Genomic DNA, 17,876 nt, shown 5'->3' with positions numbered 1-17,876 from the left:
AGGAGGCTGGATAACAGGGCCAGAACAAAGGCTATCCTGGGGCCTAGAAAGACATCTCATAGCAAGAAGTATATGGGCAGATGCTGCCAGTCAGATTGATTAAACTAGTTTTCTGTCTCTTTATTCCTCAGTTCAAGATTCATATTCCAAGAAGGGAGCAAATAATTGCTTTAACTTGGGTCAAATGCCTTCCCTTTAGCTAGGCAGAGAACTTCAGTGACTGTCCCATAAGATGCTATCCAACGATTTAAAGGTAAAACTAATAAACGGAACTGAGAGGCCTATAGGAAAGGGAAATAGATGCAAAGAAGCTCCAACCCAGTGATAGTCACTGCATACTCCTACAACATGACCTCCATTTGGGATCAACATGGGCCAATGGAAATTGAAGCCTCTGCTTTATACATAGAATTTGGGGAATGTACAATTGATGTCATTATTGCCCCTGCCTTCTTCAGACTAGTAGGTTGTTGGAAGCATTGCTATTCCCAGACTTTATTCCTGGAGATCCCTGTCCTTACAAAAACAAACAAACAAAAATAGAAGTTTCAAGCTTCTTAGAGCTCCTTGGAGAAGAAGACAGGAAAAGGATCCCCTAATGATTATTGTCACATTTCTTCATGTGAGTTGCATGTAATCATTGTTAGAATTGAAACATTCATTTATTTTTGGATGAAGAGTTTATTCCCTTCTAAAGTTTTTGTTCACAAGAACACACTGGTAAAAACTTAAATTCTTTGGAGAGGTGACAGCGTGCTGGCAGTCCTCACAGCCCTCGCTTGCTCTCAGCGCCTCCTCTGCCTGGGCTCCCACTTTGGCGGCACTTGAGGAGCCCTTCAGCCCACCGCTGCACTGTGGGAGCCCCTTTCTGGGCTGGCCAAGGCTGGAGCCCACTCCCTTAGCTTGCAGGGAGGTGTGGAGGGAGAGGCGCGAGCGGGAACCCGGGCTGTGTGCAGCACTTGGGGACCAGCTGGAGTTCCGCGTGGGCGTGGGCTTGGCGGGCCCCACACTCGGAGCAGCCGGCCGGCCCTGCCGCCCCAGGCAATGAGGGACTTAGCATCCGGGCCAGCAGCTGCGGAGGGTGTACTGGGTCCCCCAGCAGTGCCAGCCCACCGGCTCTGTGCTCGATTTCTCACCAGGCCTTAGCTGCCTTCCCGCAGGGCTGGGCTCGCGACCTGCAGCCCGCCATGCCTGAGCCTCCCACCCCCTCCATGGGCTCCTGTGCGGCCCGAGCCTCCCCGACGAGTGCCACCCCCTGCTCCATGGCGCCCAGTCCCATCGACCACCCAAGGGCTGAGGAGTGCGAGCGCACCGTGCAGGACTGGCAGTCAGCTCCACCTGCAGCCCCTGTGCGGGATCCACTGGGTGAAGCCAGCTGGGCTCCTGAGTCTGGTGGGGACGTGGAGAACCTTTATGTCTAGCTCAGGGATTGTAAATACACCAATCAGCACTCTGAATCTAGCTCAAGGTTTGTAAACACACCAATCAGCACCCCGTGTCTAGCTCAGGGTTTGTGAATGCACCAATTGACATTCTGTATCTAGCTGCTCTGGTGGGGCCTTGGAGAACCTTTGTGTACCGGATACTCTGTATCTAACTGATCTGATGGGGAGGTGGAGAACCTTTATGTCTAGCTCAGGGATTGTAAACGCACCAATCAGCGCCCTGTCAAAACAGACCACTCTGCTCTACCAATCAGCAGGACGTGGGTGGGGCCACATAAGAGAATAAAAGCAGGCTGCCCCAGCCAGCAGTGGCAACCTGCTTGGGTCCCTTCCCACACTGTGGAAGCTTTATTCTTTCGCTCTTTGCAATAAATCTTGCTACTGCTCACTCTTTGGGTCCACACTGCTTTTATGAGCTGTAACACTCACTGCCAAGGTCTGCAGCTTCACTCCTGAGCCAGCAAGACCACAAACCCACCAGAAGGAAGAAACTCCAAACACATCCGAACATCAGAAGGAACAAACTCCAGACACGCCACCTTAAGAGCTGTAACACTCACCGCGAGGGTCCACGGTTTCATTCTTGAAGTCAGTGAGACCAAGAACCCACCAATTCCGGACACACTTTGGCTATTACCTGTAAAGAGTGAAAGGCCCTTGCTTTTCTTGGAATCATGTGACATTAAAAGAAATTTCCCTCTAGTTTTACTGTGTATATGTGTAAAAGGAAAATGGTTGTTAGAAGCTTTTCTGATTTAAATAGAGTATTACAGAGTCTGTGATCCCTGTGCTTTATGGAATTAATCTAACACCTATATTTTGCTTCTGAGAAAGATAAAGTCAGTGACCAAGGTAGCATCCTTCATCCCTGGTACTTCAAGTTGTAACTTTTTAAATGCTTTTGCTTAGAGAAAACTGATATATGTGAACATATAAGGTACAAAATCCAAGGACTGTCGCCCATGGAGTAAAGTCAGAGGTAGGGCCAATTTTTTCACCAGTCCAGTGCACTGGTTGTTTATGGCAGTCATCCATTCTGACTGATCACTGCCTGCTCTGACCAGCCTAGCAGTGGGGATGCAATGAGGATGACCACTTCTCTTCTCTTGTCCATCTTCTGGCTGGAGAAGTCAGAGTGGTAGAAGGGAGGAGTAGAAGGAAAGGGGCAAAGAGCTTTTCACCAAACTGGTTTTGGTTGTGTTACTAGTTCTCTCATCACATTTTGGCTGTCAATAGCATTTCATTATGGCAAGCATCTAATGCTTGCTCTTTAATGAGAAGCGTTTGTAGTTTGTTGGAGACCTCAATCCAGGGGACCTCCACTGCAACATTTTCTGATGTAGGTAATGTTAACTCTCAGTTAGAGGTCAGTGAAAATAAAGAATTGATTATTTTTCCCATTAAAGATTATATACCCTCTGAATTCTATCCCCATCAAAAAACTATAGTGTCTGTCTGAGATGTTATCTAGGGGTGGGAAAAGGAGACCCAACAGAGTATTTCAAAGACATAGGAAGAAAAATTAAAGCCATTTCCTATTTCCATCCTATTGGGATTTTTTCCCTTTCTTCTTTTTGTGAAGCATGCAGGGACAGAGTAACCCTCCATGTAATCTGTGTTGGCAAATTCCAGAATGTCCATCTCAATCCAGCTCAAATGATAATGAAATGAACAGGTTTATAGTTTGAAGTCCAAAGAAGAGTATCTTCAGAGCTGGTGGCTCTGGCTCCATTTTCCTGTAATTCTGTCTTCTCTGCCCTTCCTTGGTGTCAGTTTCATCTTCAGACACATTGGAGATGCAAGTCTGTGCCTCATATCCAGGTGTGACAAAGGCCAGAAAAAGGAGGTGGTGCTTCCAGAAGTTGCAAAAAAAAAAAAAAACCCCAGCAAACTGCTCTTTGCATCTCACTGACATGTATTAAGTGTTAGGCTTAACCATTAACCACTTATTCATTCAAGCAACTTCTGTCCGAAGGGATAGAGGGGCTCAGATTCTTCTGAGTCTGGGGACTTCATGGGGTTCTAGGTATGCAGAAAGAGAGAACAGATGCTGGGTAGGCACTCTAGTATCCTTCCCAACAATTTTAATAGCTAGACGGTATTCTATTTATTGATGATTTATTTATCTAATCACCTATTATTAGAGACTTAGGTTGTTTCTAACTTTTCACAAGAATTCATAAGAATATATAACCTTGTACACATTCTTTTGAATACCTCTCATATTATTTGTTGGGATATAATTCTAGTAAGATGGTTATTCGAAGTATTTACATATTTTTAAGCATTTGATTTATATTCCCAAATTGCCTTCAGCATAGTTGTTCCAAGTTGTACTCACACCAGAAGCATATAAGAATCCTATTTTCCCACCTATTCAGCCATGTGTATTTTACTTCTTTCAAATCTTTACCAATATAGTGGTTGGAAAGAGGTGTTTCATGGTGCTTCAATTGGCATTTCTTTAACTATCCATGAATCTGAATACTTTTATATGTGTTTCTTGGCCGGTTCTGTTTCTTATATTATGAATTGTCTGTTCACGTCCTTTACCTATTTCTATATTAGGGTGTTGATAATTTTCTTTTTTTTTTTTTTTAGACGGAGTCTTGCTCTGTCACCAGGGTGGAGTGCAGTGGTGTGATCTTGGCTCACTGCAACTTGTACCTCCCGGGTTCAAGTGATTCTTCTGCCTCAACCTCCAAAGTAGCTGGGACTACAGGCATGTGCCACCATGCTCGGCTAATTTTTTTTTTGTATTTTTAGTAGAGACGGGGTTTCACCATGTTGGCCAGGATGGTCTCAATCTTCTGACCTCATGATCCGCCCACCTTGGCCTCCCAAGATGCTGGGATTACAGGTATGAGCCACCGCACCCGGCCTGGCGTTGATAATTTTCTTACTGATTTTAAATACTCTCTCTATATTAATGATGTTATTAACATTATGTCTGGTATTTATTGTAAAATTTTATTAACAGTATTTTTAATATAGAAATTATAAAAATAATGTATAATCAAGTATATAAATTATGTTTTATATTTTGCCTTGATAACATGCTTTGAAAGGCCTTATTTGATTCTAAGTTATGTAAATATTCAACTATACTTTCTTCTAGTAACTCATTTAAGTCCTTTTAAATTTTATTGAGCTATAACTTATAAACCTTAAAATCCACCCACTTAAGGTGTACTATCCAATGGTTTAGTTTTATTTATGGAGTTATACAACCATCACCATTATCTAATTTTAGAATATTTTTATCACCCTAAAATGATTATATTTAAATCTATGATTTATTTTGTGCTAATTTTCATGTATGGCATTAAGCAGTGGTCCAACTTTATTCTTTTGCTTGTGAACATTCAGTTGTCTGAGCACTGTTTGTTGAAGAGACTGTTCTTTCTCTCATCAAATTATCTTGTCACTCTTGTTGAAAATCAGTTGACCATTAATGTAAGGATTTATTTCTGGATTCTCAATTCTATCCCACTGATGTATTAATATATATCTATCCTTATGCCAGCAAGTGCCACACTGTTTTGATTACTATATGTTTGTAGTAAGTTTGGAAATCAGGGTATGTAAGCCCCCTACCTTTGTTCTTCTTTTTCAAAATAGTTGGCTATTATGGACCCCCTGCATTTCCATATGAATGTTAGGATCAGCTTATCAATTTCTGAAAGAAAAAAAAAAAAGGCGGCCAAGATTCTGACAGATTGCATTGAATCTGTTGATCCATTTGGGGATATTGCCATCTTGACAATATTAAATCCTCTGACCCAAGAACATGCAATATATTTCTGTTAATTTAGAGCTTCTTTAAAAAGGAACTCTGCTTTGTAAGAAATGCTATCTTCCTTATTACTCCCGGCCCCCAACCCCAGAGGAGTAGAACCAGAAGAAGATGGGGAAATGGTCTTGCTACAACCAACCCTAGACTGTATTGTAGGAGGAAATAACTTATTTGAATCAGATATTAAATTTAAGTTTTGAACTTGATTGAACTAAGTATTAATCACTAAAAAGCACTGGTACAAAATAGAACCTGCCCCTGATGTTATTAAGGGCCAGGCAAGGAAGATTCAGCATAGAATGGTTGAAGGCATGATTGGAAAAATCTTAAATGTTTTTCACATTTAAAATCCAATGAGTTAAGACTTCAAGAAACCTGTTTGGACAAGGCTAAATAAGAGAAAAATTCTGCTCTTAAGGAATTCATCATCTTTTCCACATTGAAATGATTTTGCCAGGACTGCCACTAACCCCCATGGCATCTCTGTGCTAGCTAGAAAAAAATACTCCCTCTTTTTTTAAGACACTTTACTTCTATCTTCCAAAAACTCTTCCACATGTACCACTGGAACAGCATCCCTTTCAATATTGTGTAGACTACACTTGTACTGCACAATTAAACACAGCAGCTGTTCTCAGAGGAGGAATTCTGTAGTTTTATGGTGTGTCTTTATGGCGTAAGATTATATATCCTTTTATCTTGTTCTTCTAATCATTTTGTATAGGTTTTTCTTTTGTACACTATTAAAAGCTTTGTAAAAGTGAGGACAGTGTAGGACACACAGTAGATATTTATTAATTATTTGTAGACTTGGGTTGAATAGAACTGAATGACATTTTTTGAAAGGTGTTATGAATAGTGTTTTTATCCTAAACTTTGTTCAAATTTCTCATCCATTATTTCACCTAATTTTACTGCCCTCCCCCAAAAGAAACATTTTTTGGAAAAGAGCTTTTGTATAAGTAACAGATTAATTGAAAGGAACATGTACTTGCTGGCACACGAGAGGGCAAGAAATAAATGATGTCATGAGCATATTATTAATTTTATCAAAAGGTGCTTCCTCAAGGAGGATGCTATTGTGCTCCTTATGAAAGGAAATTAACATAGGTTATCTGTTAATATAAATATAACTTTCACAAGTGTGTTTGAAGCCTTTGACTTCTTTCAGAGTTAGCAAAATTGTTCATTTATTACATTAATGTTAGTACAACACACAGTTTATCAGACAGGAAATTTTAAAAGTTGAATGAACACAAACAGAGCACAGCAGCTGGCTTAAGATAATTATTTAGGGCTATGGAGAGATGTTCAAAACAGCCTAAAAACTGGAAAAAAAATGATTCAGTACTTTAATTCTTGTATGTGTGCTTTTCCCTAAGCTCTGCTCTAATCCTGACCCAGAAATCCTTTGGTAATAGTCTTGCTTTTTATTGAAGTTGTTTTTTCTAACTTATGCAAAATAATTGCTGATTGCATTTTTTTCTGTGACTCTTTATGATTTAAAAAAATCAGGTTACTGCATGTTATTTCTTAGTTTTATTTCATGTGTTTTCTTTTTCTAACCACCCAAAAAGGACACCAGACTTGATATCCTTGATGATTTTGCTCAGTAACTTAATGGTTTTTCTTGGTTTTCAGAGAAGTTTCCTTTCAACTACCTCTTCTTTTTCTTATCTTACACCCATAAATGCTTTTACCTACCAAGAGAAGGAACACTGGGAGGAGTTCAGCCGGGGACAGTCGAAGAATTGGCCGCTGGATGGCCAAACTCCAGGGGAAGATCATCTTCCCATTCTATCCCCTTTATAGCTCCCCATCCATCCCATGGAGAGCCACCTCCACCACTCAATAAAACCCCCACATTCACCATCCTTCAAGTCCATGTGTCACCTGATTCTTCTGGGACACTGGACAAGAGCTTGGGATACAGAAAGCTGTCACACTGGCCCTCTGCAAAAAGACCCTTGCAAAAAGGCAGAGGGTCCACTGAACTTGTTAACACTTACGCCGTACATGGGACAGCAAGGCTAAAAGAGTGCACTGTAGCACACGCCCACTTGGGCTCAGGGAGTCACAGCCTCCGACCCCTGGACACTGCTGTGGGGCCAGAGCCCAGTACCTGGCTCCTGCACCTGTTTGTCTGCATGCTCCCCATCCCATAAGGGATTTGAGCAGCAGTGGTGACTGAACAGATAAGCCACACCCCTGTCGCATGTCCTGCAAGGGGGGTCAGGTAACTCATCCGTTTCACTAATTAGCACAATAGCTGAGGTCACGGGACCTCGGCTTAGCCTGGGTTTGGATCCCAACTCTGTCTCCTATTAGCTATATGATTTGAGGGCATTAGTTACTTTTTCTAATGCCTATCTACTTTCACTTTGCTCAAATCTTGAGTGTGCTGTGATCTCTGACTCTTACACCTCCCTGCTTACTGCCACCTAGAGCTGTTCTGTGTTAGGTGGCCAAGGGAGGGTTAGATAATTCTCCCCCATATAAATAACCGATGAATTCACACTATTCATTCAGCAAGTGTGACAGGACACTCAAGTTTCAGCTTAGTGTTTCCCTTAACCCTAGACAGTTATGGTTCCTGCTCTTACATGGAATCTCATGAGTGGAAACAAAAGCAGCTATAATCAGTATATGTTATTTAATGTTTTTAAGGCTACATTTTATACTTATGTTAATATAAAAGGAAACTTATTTAATTATCACAGTAAATAATCTGTGAGGTAAACAAAACATAACCCCATTTTATGGAAGAGTAAAGTCAAATGTAAAGCAGTTATTTATACAATATCTCTGGAGCCAAGACATGAACCTACACGGTTCCTGACTCAGTGGGGCTGTCACAGGTGTTTGAACCAGAGCAACTTCATCTTGAATAGGGGCTGGGTAAAATAAGGCTGAGACCTACTGGGTTGCATTCCCAGACAGTTAAGGGATTCTAAATCACAGGATGAGATAGGAGGTCAGCACAAGATAGAGGTCATAAAGACCTTGCTGATAAAACAGGTTGCAGTAAAGAAGCCAGCTAAGGCTGGGCGCGGTGGCTCACGCCTGTAATCCCAGCACTTTGGGAGGCGAAGATGGGCGGATCACGAGGTCAGGAGATGGAGACTATCCTGGCTAACACGGTGAAACCCCGTCTCTACTAAAAATACAAAAAAATTAGCCGGACGTGGTGGTGGGCGCCTATAGTTCCAGCTACTCGGGAGGCTGAGGCAGAAGAATGGCGTGAACCCGGGAAGCGGAGCTTGCAGTGAGCCAAGATCACGCCACTGCACTCCAGCCTGGGCGACGGAGCCAGACTCCATCTCAAAAAAAAAAAAAAAAAGCGGGCTAAAACCCACCAAAACCAAGAAGGCCACGAGAGTGACCTCCGATCACCCTCACCGCTACACTCCCACCAGCACCATGACAGTTTACAAGTGCCATGGCAATGTCAAGAAATTACCCTGTATGGTCTAAAAAGGGGAGGCATGAATAATCTACTCCTTGTTTAGCATATAATCAATGAATAACCATAAAAATGGGCAAGCAGCAGCCCTTGGGGCTGCTCTGTCTATAGAGTAGCCATTCTTTTATTCCTCTACTTTCTTAATAGACTTGCTTTCACTTTACTCTATGGACTCGCCCTGAACTCTTTCTTGGCAAGATCCAAGAACCCTCCCTTGGGGTTTGGATCCAGACCTCTTTCCTGTAACAGGGCCACTTTCTCCCTGCCCATTGGCAGAAGATGAAATTTTCCGCCTCCAAATGTTTGTCTTCCCTGGATTTAAGCTAGTCTGACCTGCCTCAAGGTTAGAAATTCAGGTTGAAAAGTTAATGAATGTATTTGTATTTTGTATTTATGTGAATAAAGTATAAAACTTTATACGTGAGGAGCCCAGAGGAGGGTGAGATTCTGGAAACTTGGATAGGTAAGGGAAGGTCTCCTGGGCTTCAGCCTGGCTGTAACAAGTAATCTAGATGGAGGTTGGTTCCCTTGAGAGAGGTGAAGAAAGAATGTAACAATGAGTTGGGCACGACAGCCAAAGTAGAGAGATGAGGGCCTTTAATGGTAATAGTAGTAGTTGAGGCCACAGCTATGCTAATCACTGTTCATGTATTTAAACTTGTTTAATCCCTACATAAACCTATGAATTCTGAGCTATTGTTACCCCTTTACAAATGAAGTAACTGAAACCCAGAAAAGTTTAGTCTATCTATGTCACACTACTGGTAAGTGATTGCATCAGAATCCTAAACTCTGCAATCTGTCTCCTTCCAGAGCCCGAGGGGATATGGCTGAAAAGTAATTAGAATTAGACAGTAAAAGGATTTGAATACTTCGAATACAGAGTAGTCTAATATGATGGTTAATTTTATGTCTTAACTTCACTGGGTTAAAGGATATCCAGAAAGCTGGTTAAACATTATTTCTGGGTGTGCCTGAGAGGATGTTTCCAGAAGAGATTAACATTTGAATCAGTAGTCTGAGTAGAGAGGAATTTGCTCTCACCAAGGTGTGTGGGCATCACCCAAGCCGTTGAGGGCCTAGAGAGAATAAAACTGTGGGAGGAGGGTGAATTCACTCTCTCTTCTGGAGCTGAGACAGCCATCTTCTGCCCTCAGACATCTAAGCCCCAGGTTATCAAGCCTTCAGACTCTGGGGCTTATACCAGCGCTCCCCCAACTCCCCAACACACACCACTGGCTTTCCTAATTCTCCAACTTGCAGACAGCAGATCATGAGATTTGTCACCCTCCATAATCATGTGAATCAATTCCCATAATAAATCTCTTATCTATCTATTTATCTATGGGTATAGAATACACACACACACACACACACACACACATATATACACATATCTTTTTGGTTCTGGTTCTTTGAAGAATCCACACTAATACATCCGGTCTTCTGGACTGGACCCATAAATCAAAGGAATCATACTCCAATGGCAGACTTCCAGACCTTAACAGTTGGAAGGTCGAAGAGAATTTTCTTCTTTGGGAAGGGAGGGTGCTTTTCTTTCCCGCTTTTCACAACAAGCCAGTCTTTACCTTCCAGATGTTATACCCCCACCTTCAAGGATGACTCCATAATACTTGAAAGGGACAGTTTGTGTGACCAGCACAAATTTCTCATTTTAGAACCAAACTAGAAGTAAACAGTCATATGAGTCTATGTAAAGAAAGAAGAGGCCAGGTGTGGTGGCTCACACCTGTAATCCCAGCATTTTGGGAGGCTGAGGCAGGCAGATCACCTGAGGTCAGGAGTTCGAGACCAGCTTGGCCAACATGGTGAAACCTTGTCTCTACTAAAAATACAAAAATTAACTGGGCGTGGTGTGGTGGCAGGCGCCTGTAATCCCAGCCACTCAGGAGGCTGAGGTGGAAGTTGCAGTGAGTCAGGATTGCACCACTGCACTCCAGCCTGGGCATCAGAGCAAGACTCTGTCTCAAAAACAAACAAACAAACAAACAAACAAAAAGTAGAGACTACTGACTCAGCATGACCATAACCATGGCTCTGTCTTCTAAGGCTCCTTCCACCATAAATTTGTTATCTTAGTTCTCTAACTCAAAGACAAATTCACAATCTCAGCCACACATGCTGTTACAATGAGCATATACAAGGATCAGGACAGGTAGCAGGCAGAAGTGTGCCCTTGGTCTACTCTCCCTCCTCCTCATCATCCCTGCTCAAAATAGGGAAGTGGAAAGAGTCCCCTCTTAGAAGCATGGGAATTAGAACTCCTCGAATCTTTTGTTTTCACATTGTATCAGAGTAAAACAACTAAAATTTACATACTAAAACAAGCTAATCTATAACTTTGAACATGACTCTGCAGAAAAATAATAAACTTCCCACAGACGTTTTCCACTAGTCAACTAAGCTACTTAAAACAGGCGCAGTGGCTCATGCCTGTAATCCCAACACTTTGGGAGACTGAGGCGGGTGGATTGCCTGAGCTTAGGAGTTTGAGACCAGCCTGGGCAACATGGCAAAACCCCTTTTTACCAAAAATACAAAAAATTAGCCAGGTGTGGTAGTGCATGCCTGCAGTCCCAGTTACTCGGGAGGCTGAGGTGGGAGGATCCCTTGAGCCTGGGAGGTGGAGGTTGCAGTGAGCCCAGATCGTGTCACTGCACTCCAACCTGGGTGACAGACTCCATCTCAAAAAAATAAAAATAAAAAACACCAGGCAGAGATACTTAAATAACTTTGCTAGAGCCTTTGAAAAGCTAAGTGCAGAGCTATCAGAGTAAATAAATGTGCCCAGGAAATAGCTCTAGGGGCTTGACTGGGAGTAATGGGAGCAGGGTTATTTTTTATTTTATTTTAAGCAAACATAGCACAGCCTGCACATGCACATGTCTGACTTCAAAGCAATCACTCCAGAAAGAATACTAGCTTGAAATATTTTAGAAATGTTTTTAGTGGAATTGTCTTCAGAGGCAGAGAATATTCTCTTCAATATCCCTAGGAGTTCAACCTTAAATTTTTTTTTTTTTTTTTTTTTTGAGACGGAGTCTCACTCTGTCGCCAGGCTGGAGTGCAGTGGCACGATCTCAGCTCACTACAACCTCTGCCTCCTGGGTTCAAGCAAGTCTCCTGCCTCAGTCTCCTGAGTAGCTGGGATTACAGGCACGTACTACCATGCCTAGCTAATTTTTGTATTTTTAGTAGAGATGGGGTTTCACCATGTTGGCCAGGATGGTCTCAATCTCTTGACCTTGTGATCCGCCCACCTCAGCCTCCCAAAGTGCTGGGATTTCAACCTTAAATCTTTGAGATGGGTTTGCTTTCTGAAGCCAACCACAAATTAGACCAGAGCCTTGCATAGTGAATAAGGAGGATAATCAAGATAAATAATAATCAAGTTGAATCACTGTAGATCTCTAAATGAGATGTGGCCTCCTTGACTGTTTATTGGCTTTGTAAATTTTTAAATTTAGGATTGGTGGAGTACAGCCATATTGCCTACCTTTTTGACAGATGGATTGGTATGTATTTGTGATGTCATTGGTATCAGCCAGGTTCTGGCAGGACACAGGCTGCACACTCAATGAACAAGAAGGCATACCTGAAAAGGGTTCAAGAGGGCCTCTTTACAGAGGTGCAGACAGGTTGAGGAAGCAACTGAGGGCAGTGAAACACCCAGGGTGCCAGCACCAATGGGAAGGTGTTACCGCCCAGGCCTGAAGTGGGAGGGAGGGCCTATCAGAAGTCAGCAAGAGCTGCAACCAGAAGGGTGACTGACCCATTGAAGAGGTGGTTATGGAGAGCACACTGCAGCACCTGCCAAAGGGAATCCAGTTTCTCTTATCTTGTGCTCAGATCTCCTGGCAGTGTGACAGTCCCCCATCAGAGTAAACCCAATCAAAAGCCAGGGGCAAGGCTACTGAGTGATGTCATCCACAGAGGTGAGCCTTGTGGAGGAGAGCAGGCCAGGTAGGCCAGAGTTTGGATCTGGAGAGGCCAGTGGAGGACAGCACAGACACACTGTGCATGCATTGTTCCTCTCTGTTCCAGGGAGGGAGGGAGCAGTTCTACTCTATGGCAGAGTAACCAAGTCTACTCCTTGATCTCATTTCTCACCCTCCCACCCCCATGTTTGCTTCTTTGTCTCTGTGTGCTGCATTACAGCAAGTTAAAGTCTAAAACTAAATCAAGTTATTTCCTGAGGAAAAACTGGGCTTTTAAATACATAGTGTTGGGACAAATAGAAAGCCACCTGAAAAAGGATGGAGTGAATCTAAACCTCACACTAAAATAAATCCCAAATGGACCAGAGATCCAAATATACAATGTGCAATCAAGGAGGTTTGGCACAGGTGAATTACTTTATAACCTGGGGACACGGAAAGCCTTTTCAACATTCAGCAAAAAAAAAAAAAAAAAAAAAAAAAAAAAAAAAATCAGGGAAAGATTGGTGAACTTTACTACCTAAAACAAACAAAATACAAGAAGCAAGGTCAGAAAACAAATGACAGACCAGGAGAGACCAATTGCAAGTTATCTCAGCGGTGGCTCACGCATGTAATCCCAGCACTTTGGGAGATCAAGGCGGGCGGATCATGAGGTCAGGAGATTGAGACCATCCTGGCTAACACAGTGAAACCCCGTCTCTACTAAAAATACAAAAAAATTAGCTGGGCGTGGTGGCGGGTGCCTGTAGTCCCAGCTACTCAGGAGGCTGAGGCAGGAGAATGGTGTGAACCCAGGAGGCAGAGCTTGCAGTGAGCCGAGATTGCGCCACTGCACTCCAGCCTAGGCGACAGAGCGAGACTCCATCTAAAAAAAAAAAAAAAAAAAAAGATGAGGACAAGTACATGAAAAGCTTTTAACAATGGATAAGCTCCAAAATTGCATAAAAATATGGGCAAAAGTCATGAAAAGAGAGAAATGTGAGAACAGAGCGAAAAGAAATGCAAGTCACTCCCTACACATATGAAATGATGCCCAATTTCCCTTACAATAAGAGAAATGCAAGTTAGAATTCTTCTGGATCCAAACATTTTATAACATACTCTACTGAGAGTGGAAATGCAAAATGGAACAAACCCTATGGATGGGGATTTGGCAAAATTGAGCAAAATTACATATGTGCTAACCTTTCACCCAGCAATCTCGTTTCTGGGAATCTACCTTGAAAATACATCTCAGGCAGGGCGCGGTGGCTCAACCCTGTAATCCCAGCACTTTGGGAGGCCGAGGCGGGTGGATCATGACGTCAGGAGATCGAGACCACCCTGGCTAACACGGTGAAACCCCGTCTCTACTAAAAATACAAAAAATTAGCCGGGCGTCGTGGCGGGTGCCTGTAGTCCCAGCTACTCGGGAGGCTGAGTTAGGAGAATGGCGTGAACCCGGGAGGCGGAGCTTGCAGTGAGCCGAGATCGCGCCACTGCACTCCAGCCTGGGCAACAGAGCAAGACTCCATCTCAAAAAAAGAAAAAAGAAAAGAAAATACATCTCTACAAATAATCAATAAGATTTGCATAAGGTTATGTAACACAACATTGTTTGCAGTAGCAAAAGATTAGAAATAATCTAAACATCCACCAACAAGAGAGGCTGTAAATAAACTGCAGTACAAACATGAATTGGCGACCAGGCATCATAAAACACAGAAAAAAAAAATGTCTGTGAATTGAAACAATCTCCAGAATATATTTTTAGATTTAAAAAGTTAGTATAGTATGCTATATTTTGTGTATAAGGGGGAAAAAGGAGGAATAAGAATATATTTAGGCATTTGCCTATATTTGCAAAAAGAAGCAATAAAAATAATTACCTATAGGAGGTGGGGGGAATGAAGTGTAGGGAGAGGGTTAGGAGTGAAACTTCTGTGGGTTTGGTTACCTTTTTGTATATTTTTTAACTTTGGGACCACATAAATGTTTTATATATTTAAAAAATTCAAATAAGACAAAAGTAAAATCCTAAAATGGAAAACAATTGGGACCAATGAGCTTAACTTTATTTCAAATGTGGCAACCACAGCTATACAAAGAACAGAATTATTTCATTTCAGTACTTTAGTTATACACTCATAATGGATTTGATCTAAGGATAAATGAATAGAAAGAAATCTTAAATTTCACTCAGTAATTTATTATTCATATAGTATTATAATTCTGAACTAGGAGAAAACAAGTGTACAATTCTGAATTAGGAGGAAAGAAACACTATATTATTACAAACCAAAACTTTCAGTGTAACAGAAAAGAGAGGCAAAAACAACTATTAAGTCAAAGAACTTAAAATAAAACACTGTAAGGTTAAATTTGCATTGAGAAATTCACATTAAATAACCTTTTAAAAGTGTATTTGTCTTTCCTGGATCTGTTCACTGAAAGGGCTTTGAAGCAATGATACCTTTGTGTCAATTAACATACCTTGCCCCTTGATCTTGGCATTGAAATATCATTTCTCACCAGTAAGGAGAATGTCCTTATTAGGAAATGCATGTTGAAATATTTAGCAATGAAATGGCATGAGTCTACAGTTTATTTTCAAATGGCTCATCTGTGTGTGTGTATCTGTGTATGTCTGTATGTGGGTGGGTGGGTAGGTGGTAAGGATCTAATTATTACACCAAGCAATCCCTTTTCCTGCACCTGGCATAACCTCCTGTAGAATGAGCTCAAGCTGCCCACACTCGCTTGATGACATGGCCTCCATTCTGAAGATGAAACAAAACTTGGAGGAGCACTCATGTAAAGATCTAAATTACTAAAATGCCTGTGCCTGAGACTCAGAGATCCTAAAAATAGACAGTGCCATGTGTGCTCTAATTTTCTGCTTAAAGTGACTTAAATCCTTTCAATTCAGACATTTTCAATAGCATATATGGTACTTCAACCTTATAAGTCAAATGCATTTGTTGAAATAACATTTCTCATTAGTTTTTTCAGTTTCCGTGGCTGCAATGGGTGGAGAACTTTCATTAGCAGTTATTGGCTTTGGTGTGGCAATGGATGTTGCACAAAGGCCTTTGCTTGGGAGTTGGGAAACACAGGTTCTCACTGGGCTCTATAACTAACTTGCTATGTAGCTTTGTATAAGTCATATCACCTTTTGGGATCTTGGTCTTTCAACTGCCAAATATAGGTATTGGATTTTTCTTCTACTGTAAACAGTGATTTGGAATTTTCTCCAAGTAGAGTGATATGTCTACCATAACAGGGGTAACAAGAAAGAAACAAGAGTGAGAGTTTATTACAGCATGAAGTGGCACCAGGAATAGGAAAGGAACCCCCAATCCAGATAATTTTTTGATATCAATCTTGTGTCAAATTCTTTAAACATATGACAATGAATAAGAGCAACAAATGAATCCTCAACTATAAGAACAATATTTTGGTATATAATTTTATGTATAATTATCCTTAGTTCCAATAATTATTTTCTTTTTCTATCTAGAAGGAAAAGGATGGATTCTGAGTGGTTCCAGCTAGCCATAGCTCCCTATAGCTGCAATTCATGTGGCAGCCTGCGTCTATGCTAGCGTTGGCTGAGGATTTTTAATGCACTTCAGATTTTGGTTTAATATGCTCGCAAATAACTTACCATGGAAGTCCCCTTGAAACACATTAAATTCTCTGTTTACTCGCATGACTGGGGAATTAGACAATCAACCATGACAATCTATCAAAAGTATTAGAATACAAAAAGCACTAAGCATGAAATCCTATTGAAAACCATTTCATTCTCTTAATTATTCATTAGGCTCCTCAGACTCTGAGAGACCTTCAAGGTCATTATTATGAATATTAATTATCACTGTAATGTGGCAATGGAAAAATGCATTTTAAAAGAGTTCTGTTCAGTAGAATACTGCTAGTAAAAGAATTCACCATTTTATTTGGGAGTGTGTGCTCTTCTGCTTTTTTGCTACATGGTGAGAAAATAGGAACATTAGAAGTGAACCTTCCAGAATCTTTTTAGTGCATGGAATGGGTTCCAGTTTGCATGATTCTTGTGCAAAGGCCTGGGAGGAAGGAGTACCTGCTGACTGGGGTCAGGGAGGAGTGGAATGAAGTAGTGCCAGGCAAAGATGGCAAGTTCTCCACTGGCCAGGGTTGATGCTTTGCCCCGCTAGCCAGTTGTTTTTAAAAAAATTCAGCCAATATCCACCAGATGCCTTCTCTTCACCATGCTTTTTGTTGGTTTAGAAACAACAGAATGGAGTTGGTTGAGTGGTGCAGCTTCAAGTAAACTCTTTGCACATTATAAGCTGGGGGTATATTTTTTAACCTTTTCTTCCCTGTTCCCTCAAAGCACACAACCAGCAGTGAGAGGTCTTGTGAAATTGAAACCCATTAAATATAAAGACATCTAATGACTGATGTGTTTAAATATCAGTCCTTCAAGTAAAGCTTTGTAGAGTGGTTCATTTTGGAATGATTGTCCAGAACACTGTTTTCAGACCTACTCTGTGTCCTCTTCCTTTACCACCCCACTTTCACCCTACATCTTCTGCAACCCCGACTCTCAGGACTAGGCTTGCTTAGGCTAGCGACACTCCAGTGAGTGAGTTCAGCTGGTTGTGCTAAGACAAAATAATGCTGGAGACATTCTCTGAATGAACTGGGGTGCCATCCAAACAGGCTAATATCTGAAAGTATACTATTGTGCCAGGTCCTGCTTTCTAAAAAGGCAGAATTGTCTACATTTTCTTTCTTTTTTTTTTTTTTTTTTTGAGATGGAGTCTTACTCTGTCGCCAGGCTGGAGTGCTGTGGTGCGATCTCAGCTCACTGCAACCTCCGACTCCCTGGTTCAAGGGATTCTCCTGCCTCAGCCTCCTGAGTAGCTGGGATTACAGAGCTGGGATTACAGGCATGCACCACCATGCCCAGCTAATTTTTGTATTTTAGTAGAGACGGAGTTTCACTATGTTGGCCAGGATGGTCTCAATCTCCTGACCTCGTGATCCGCCCGCCTCGGCCTCCCAAAGTGCTGGGATTACAGGCGTGAGCCACTGCACCCAGCCAGAAGTGTCTGTATTTTCATCACAAATTGATTCTTCAACTTATTTTAGTTGTGTGGCATTTGGATCTATGTCTTAAACATTAGTGCTAGAAATGCACTGTAAACACCTAACAAGGGTGTGGACGGGAGCCCTCTAGATCT

At 41.8% G+C, this 17,876-nt stretch overlaps 1 long non-coding RNA gene across 2 annotated transcripts in view; it reads left to right on the top strand.

Annotated features, from left to right (window-relative positions):
• The window catches only part of LOC129532338 (uncharacterized), a 52,688-nt gene that overhangs the window by 31,585 nt on the left and 3,227 nt on the right, over window positions 1–17,876 (top strand). Inside the window, exons 2-3 of one of the 2 annotated variants that reach the window (XR_008678033.2) lie at window positions 4,212–4,305; window positions 6,950–11,715. This is a non-coding gene — a long non-coding RNA (uncharacterized lncRNA). Of the gene's footprint in view, window positions 1–4,211; window positions 4,306–6,949; window positions 11,716–17,876 lie in introns of those variants that run through there. The other variant, XR_010132801.1, reaches the window with a different exon arrangement.

Source organism: Gorilla gorilla, chromosome 2 (assembly GCF_029281585.2).
Source record: "Gorilla gorilla gorilla isolate KB3781 chromosome 2, NHGRI_mGorGor1-v2.1_pri, whole genome shotgun sequence".
NCBI classification, from domain to species: Eukaryota; Metazoa; Chordata; class Mammalia; order Primates; family Hominidae; genus Gorilla; species Gorilla gorilla.
This window is presented reverse-complemented; position numbering and strand designations above follow the sequence as displayed.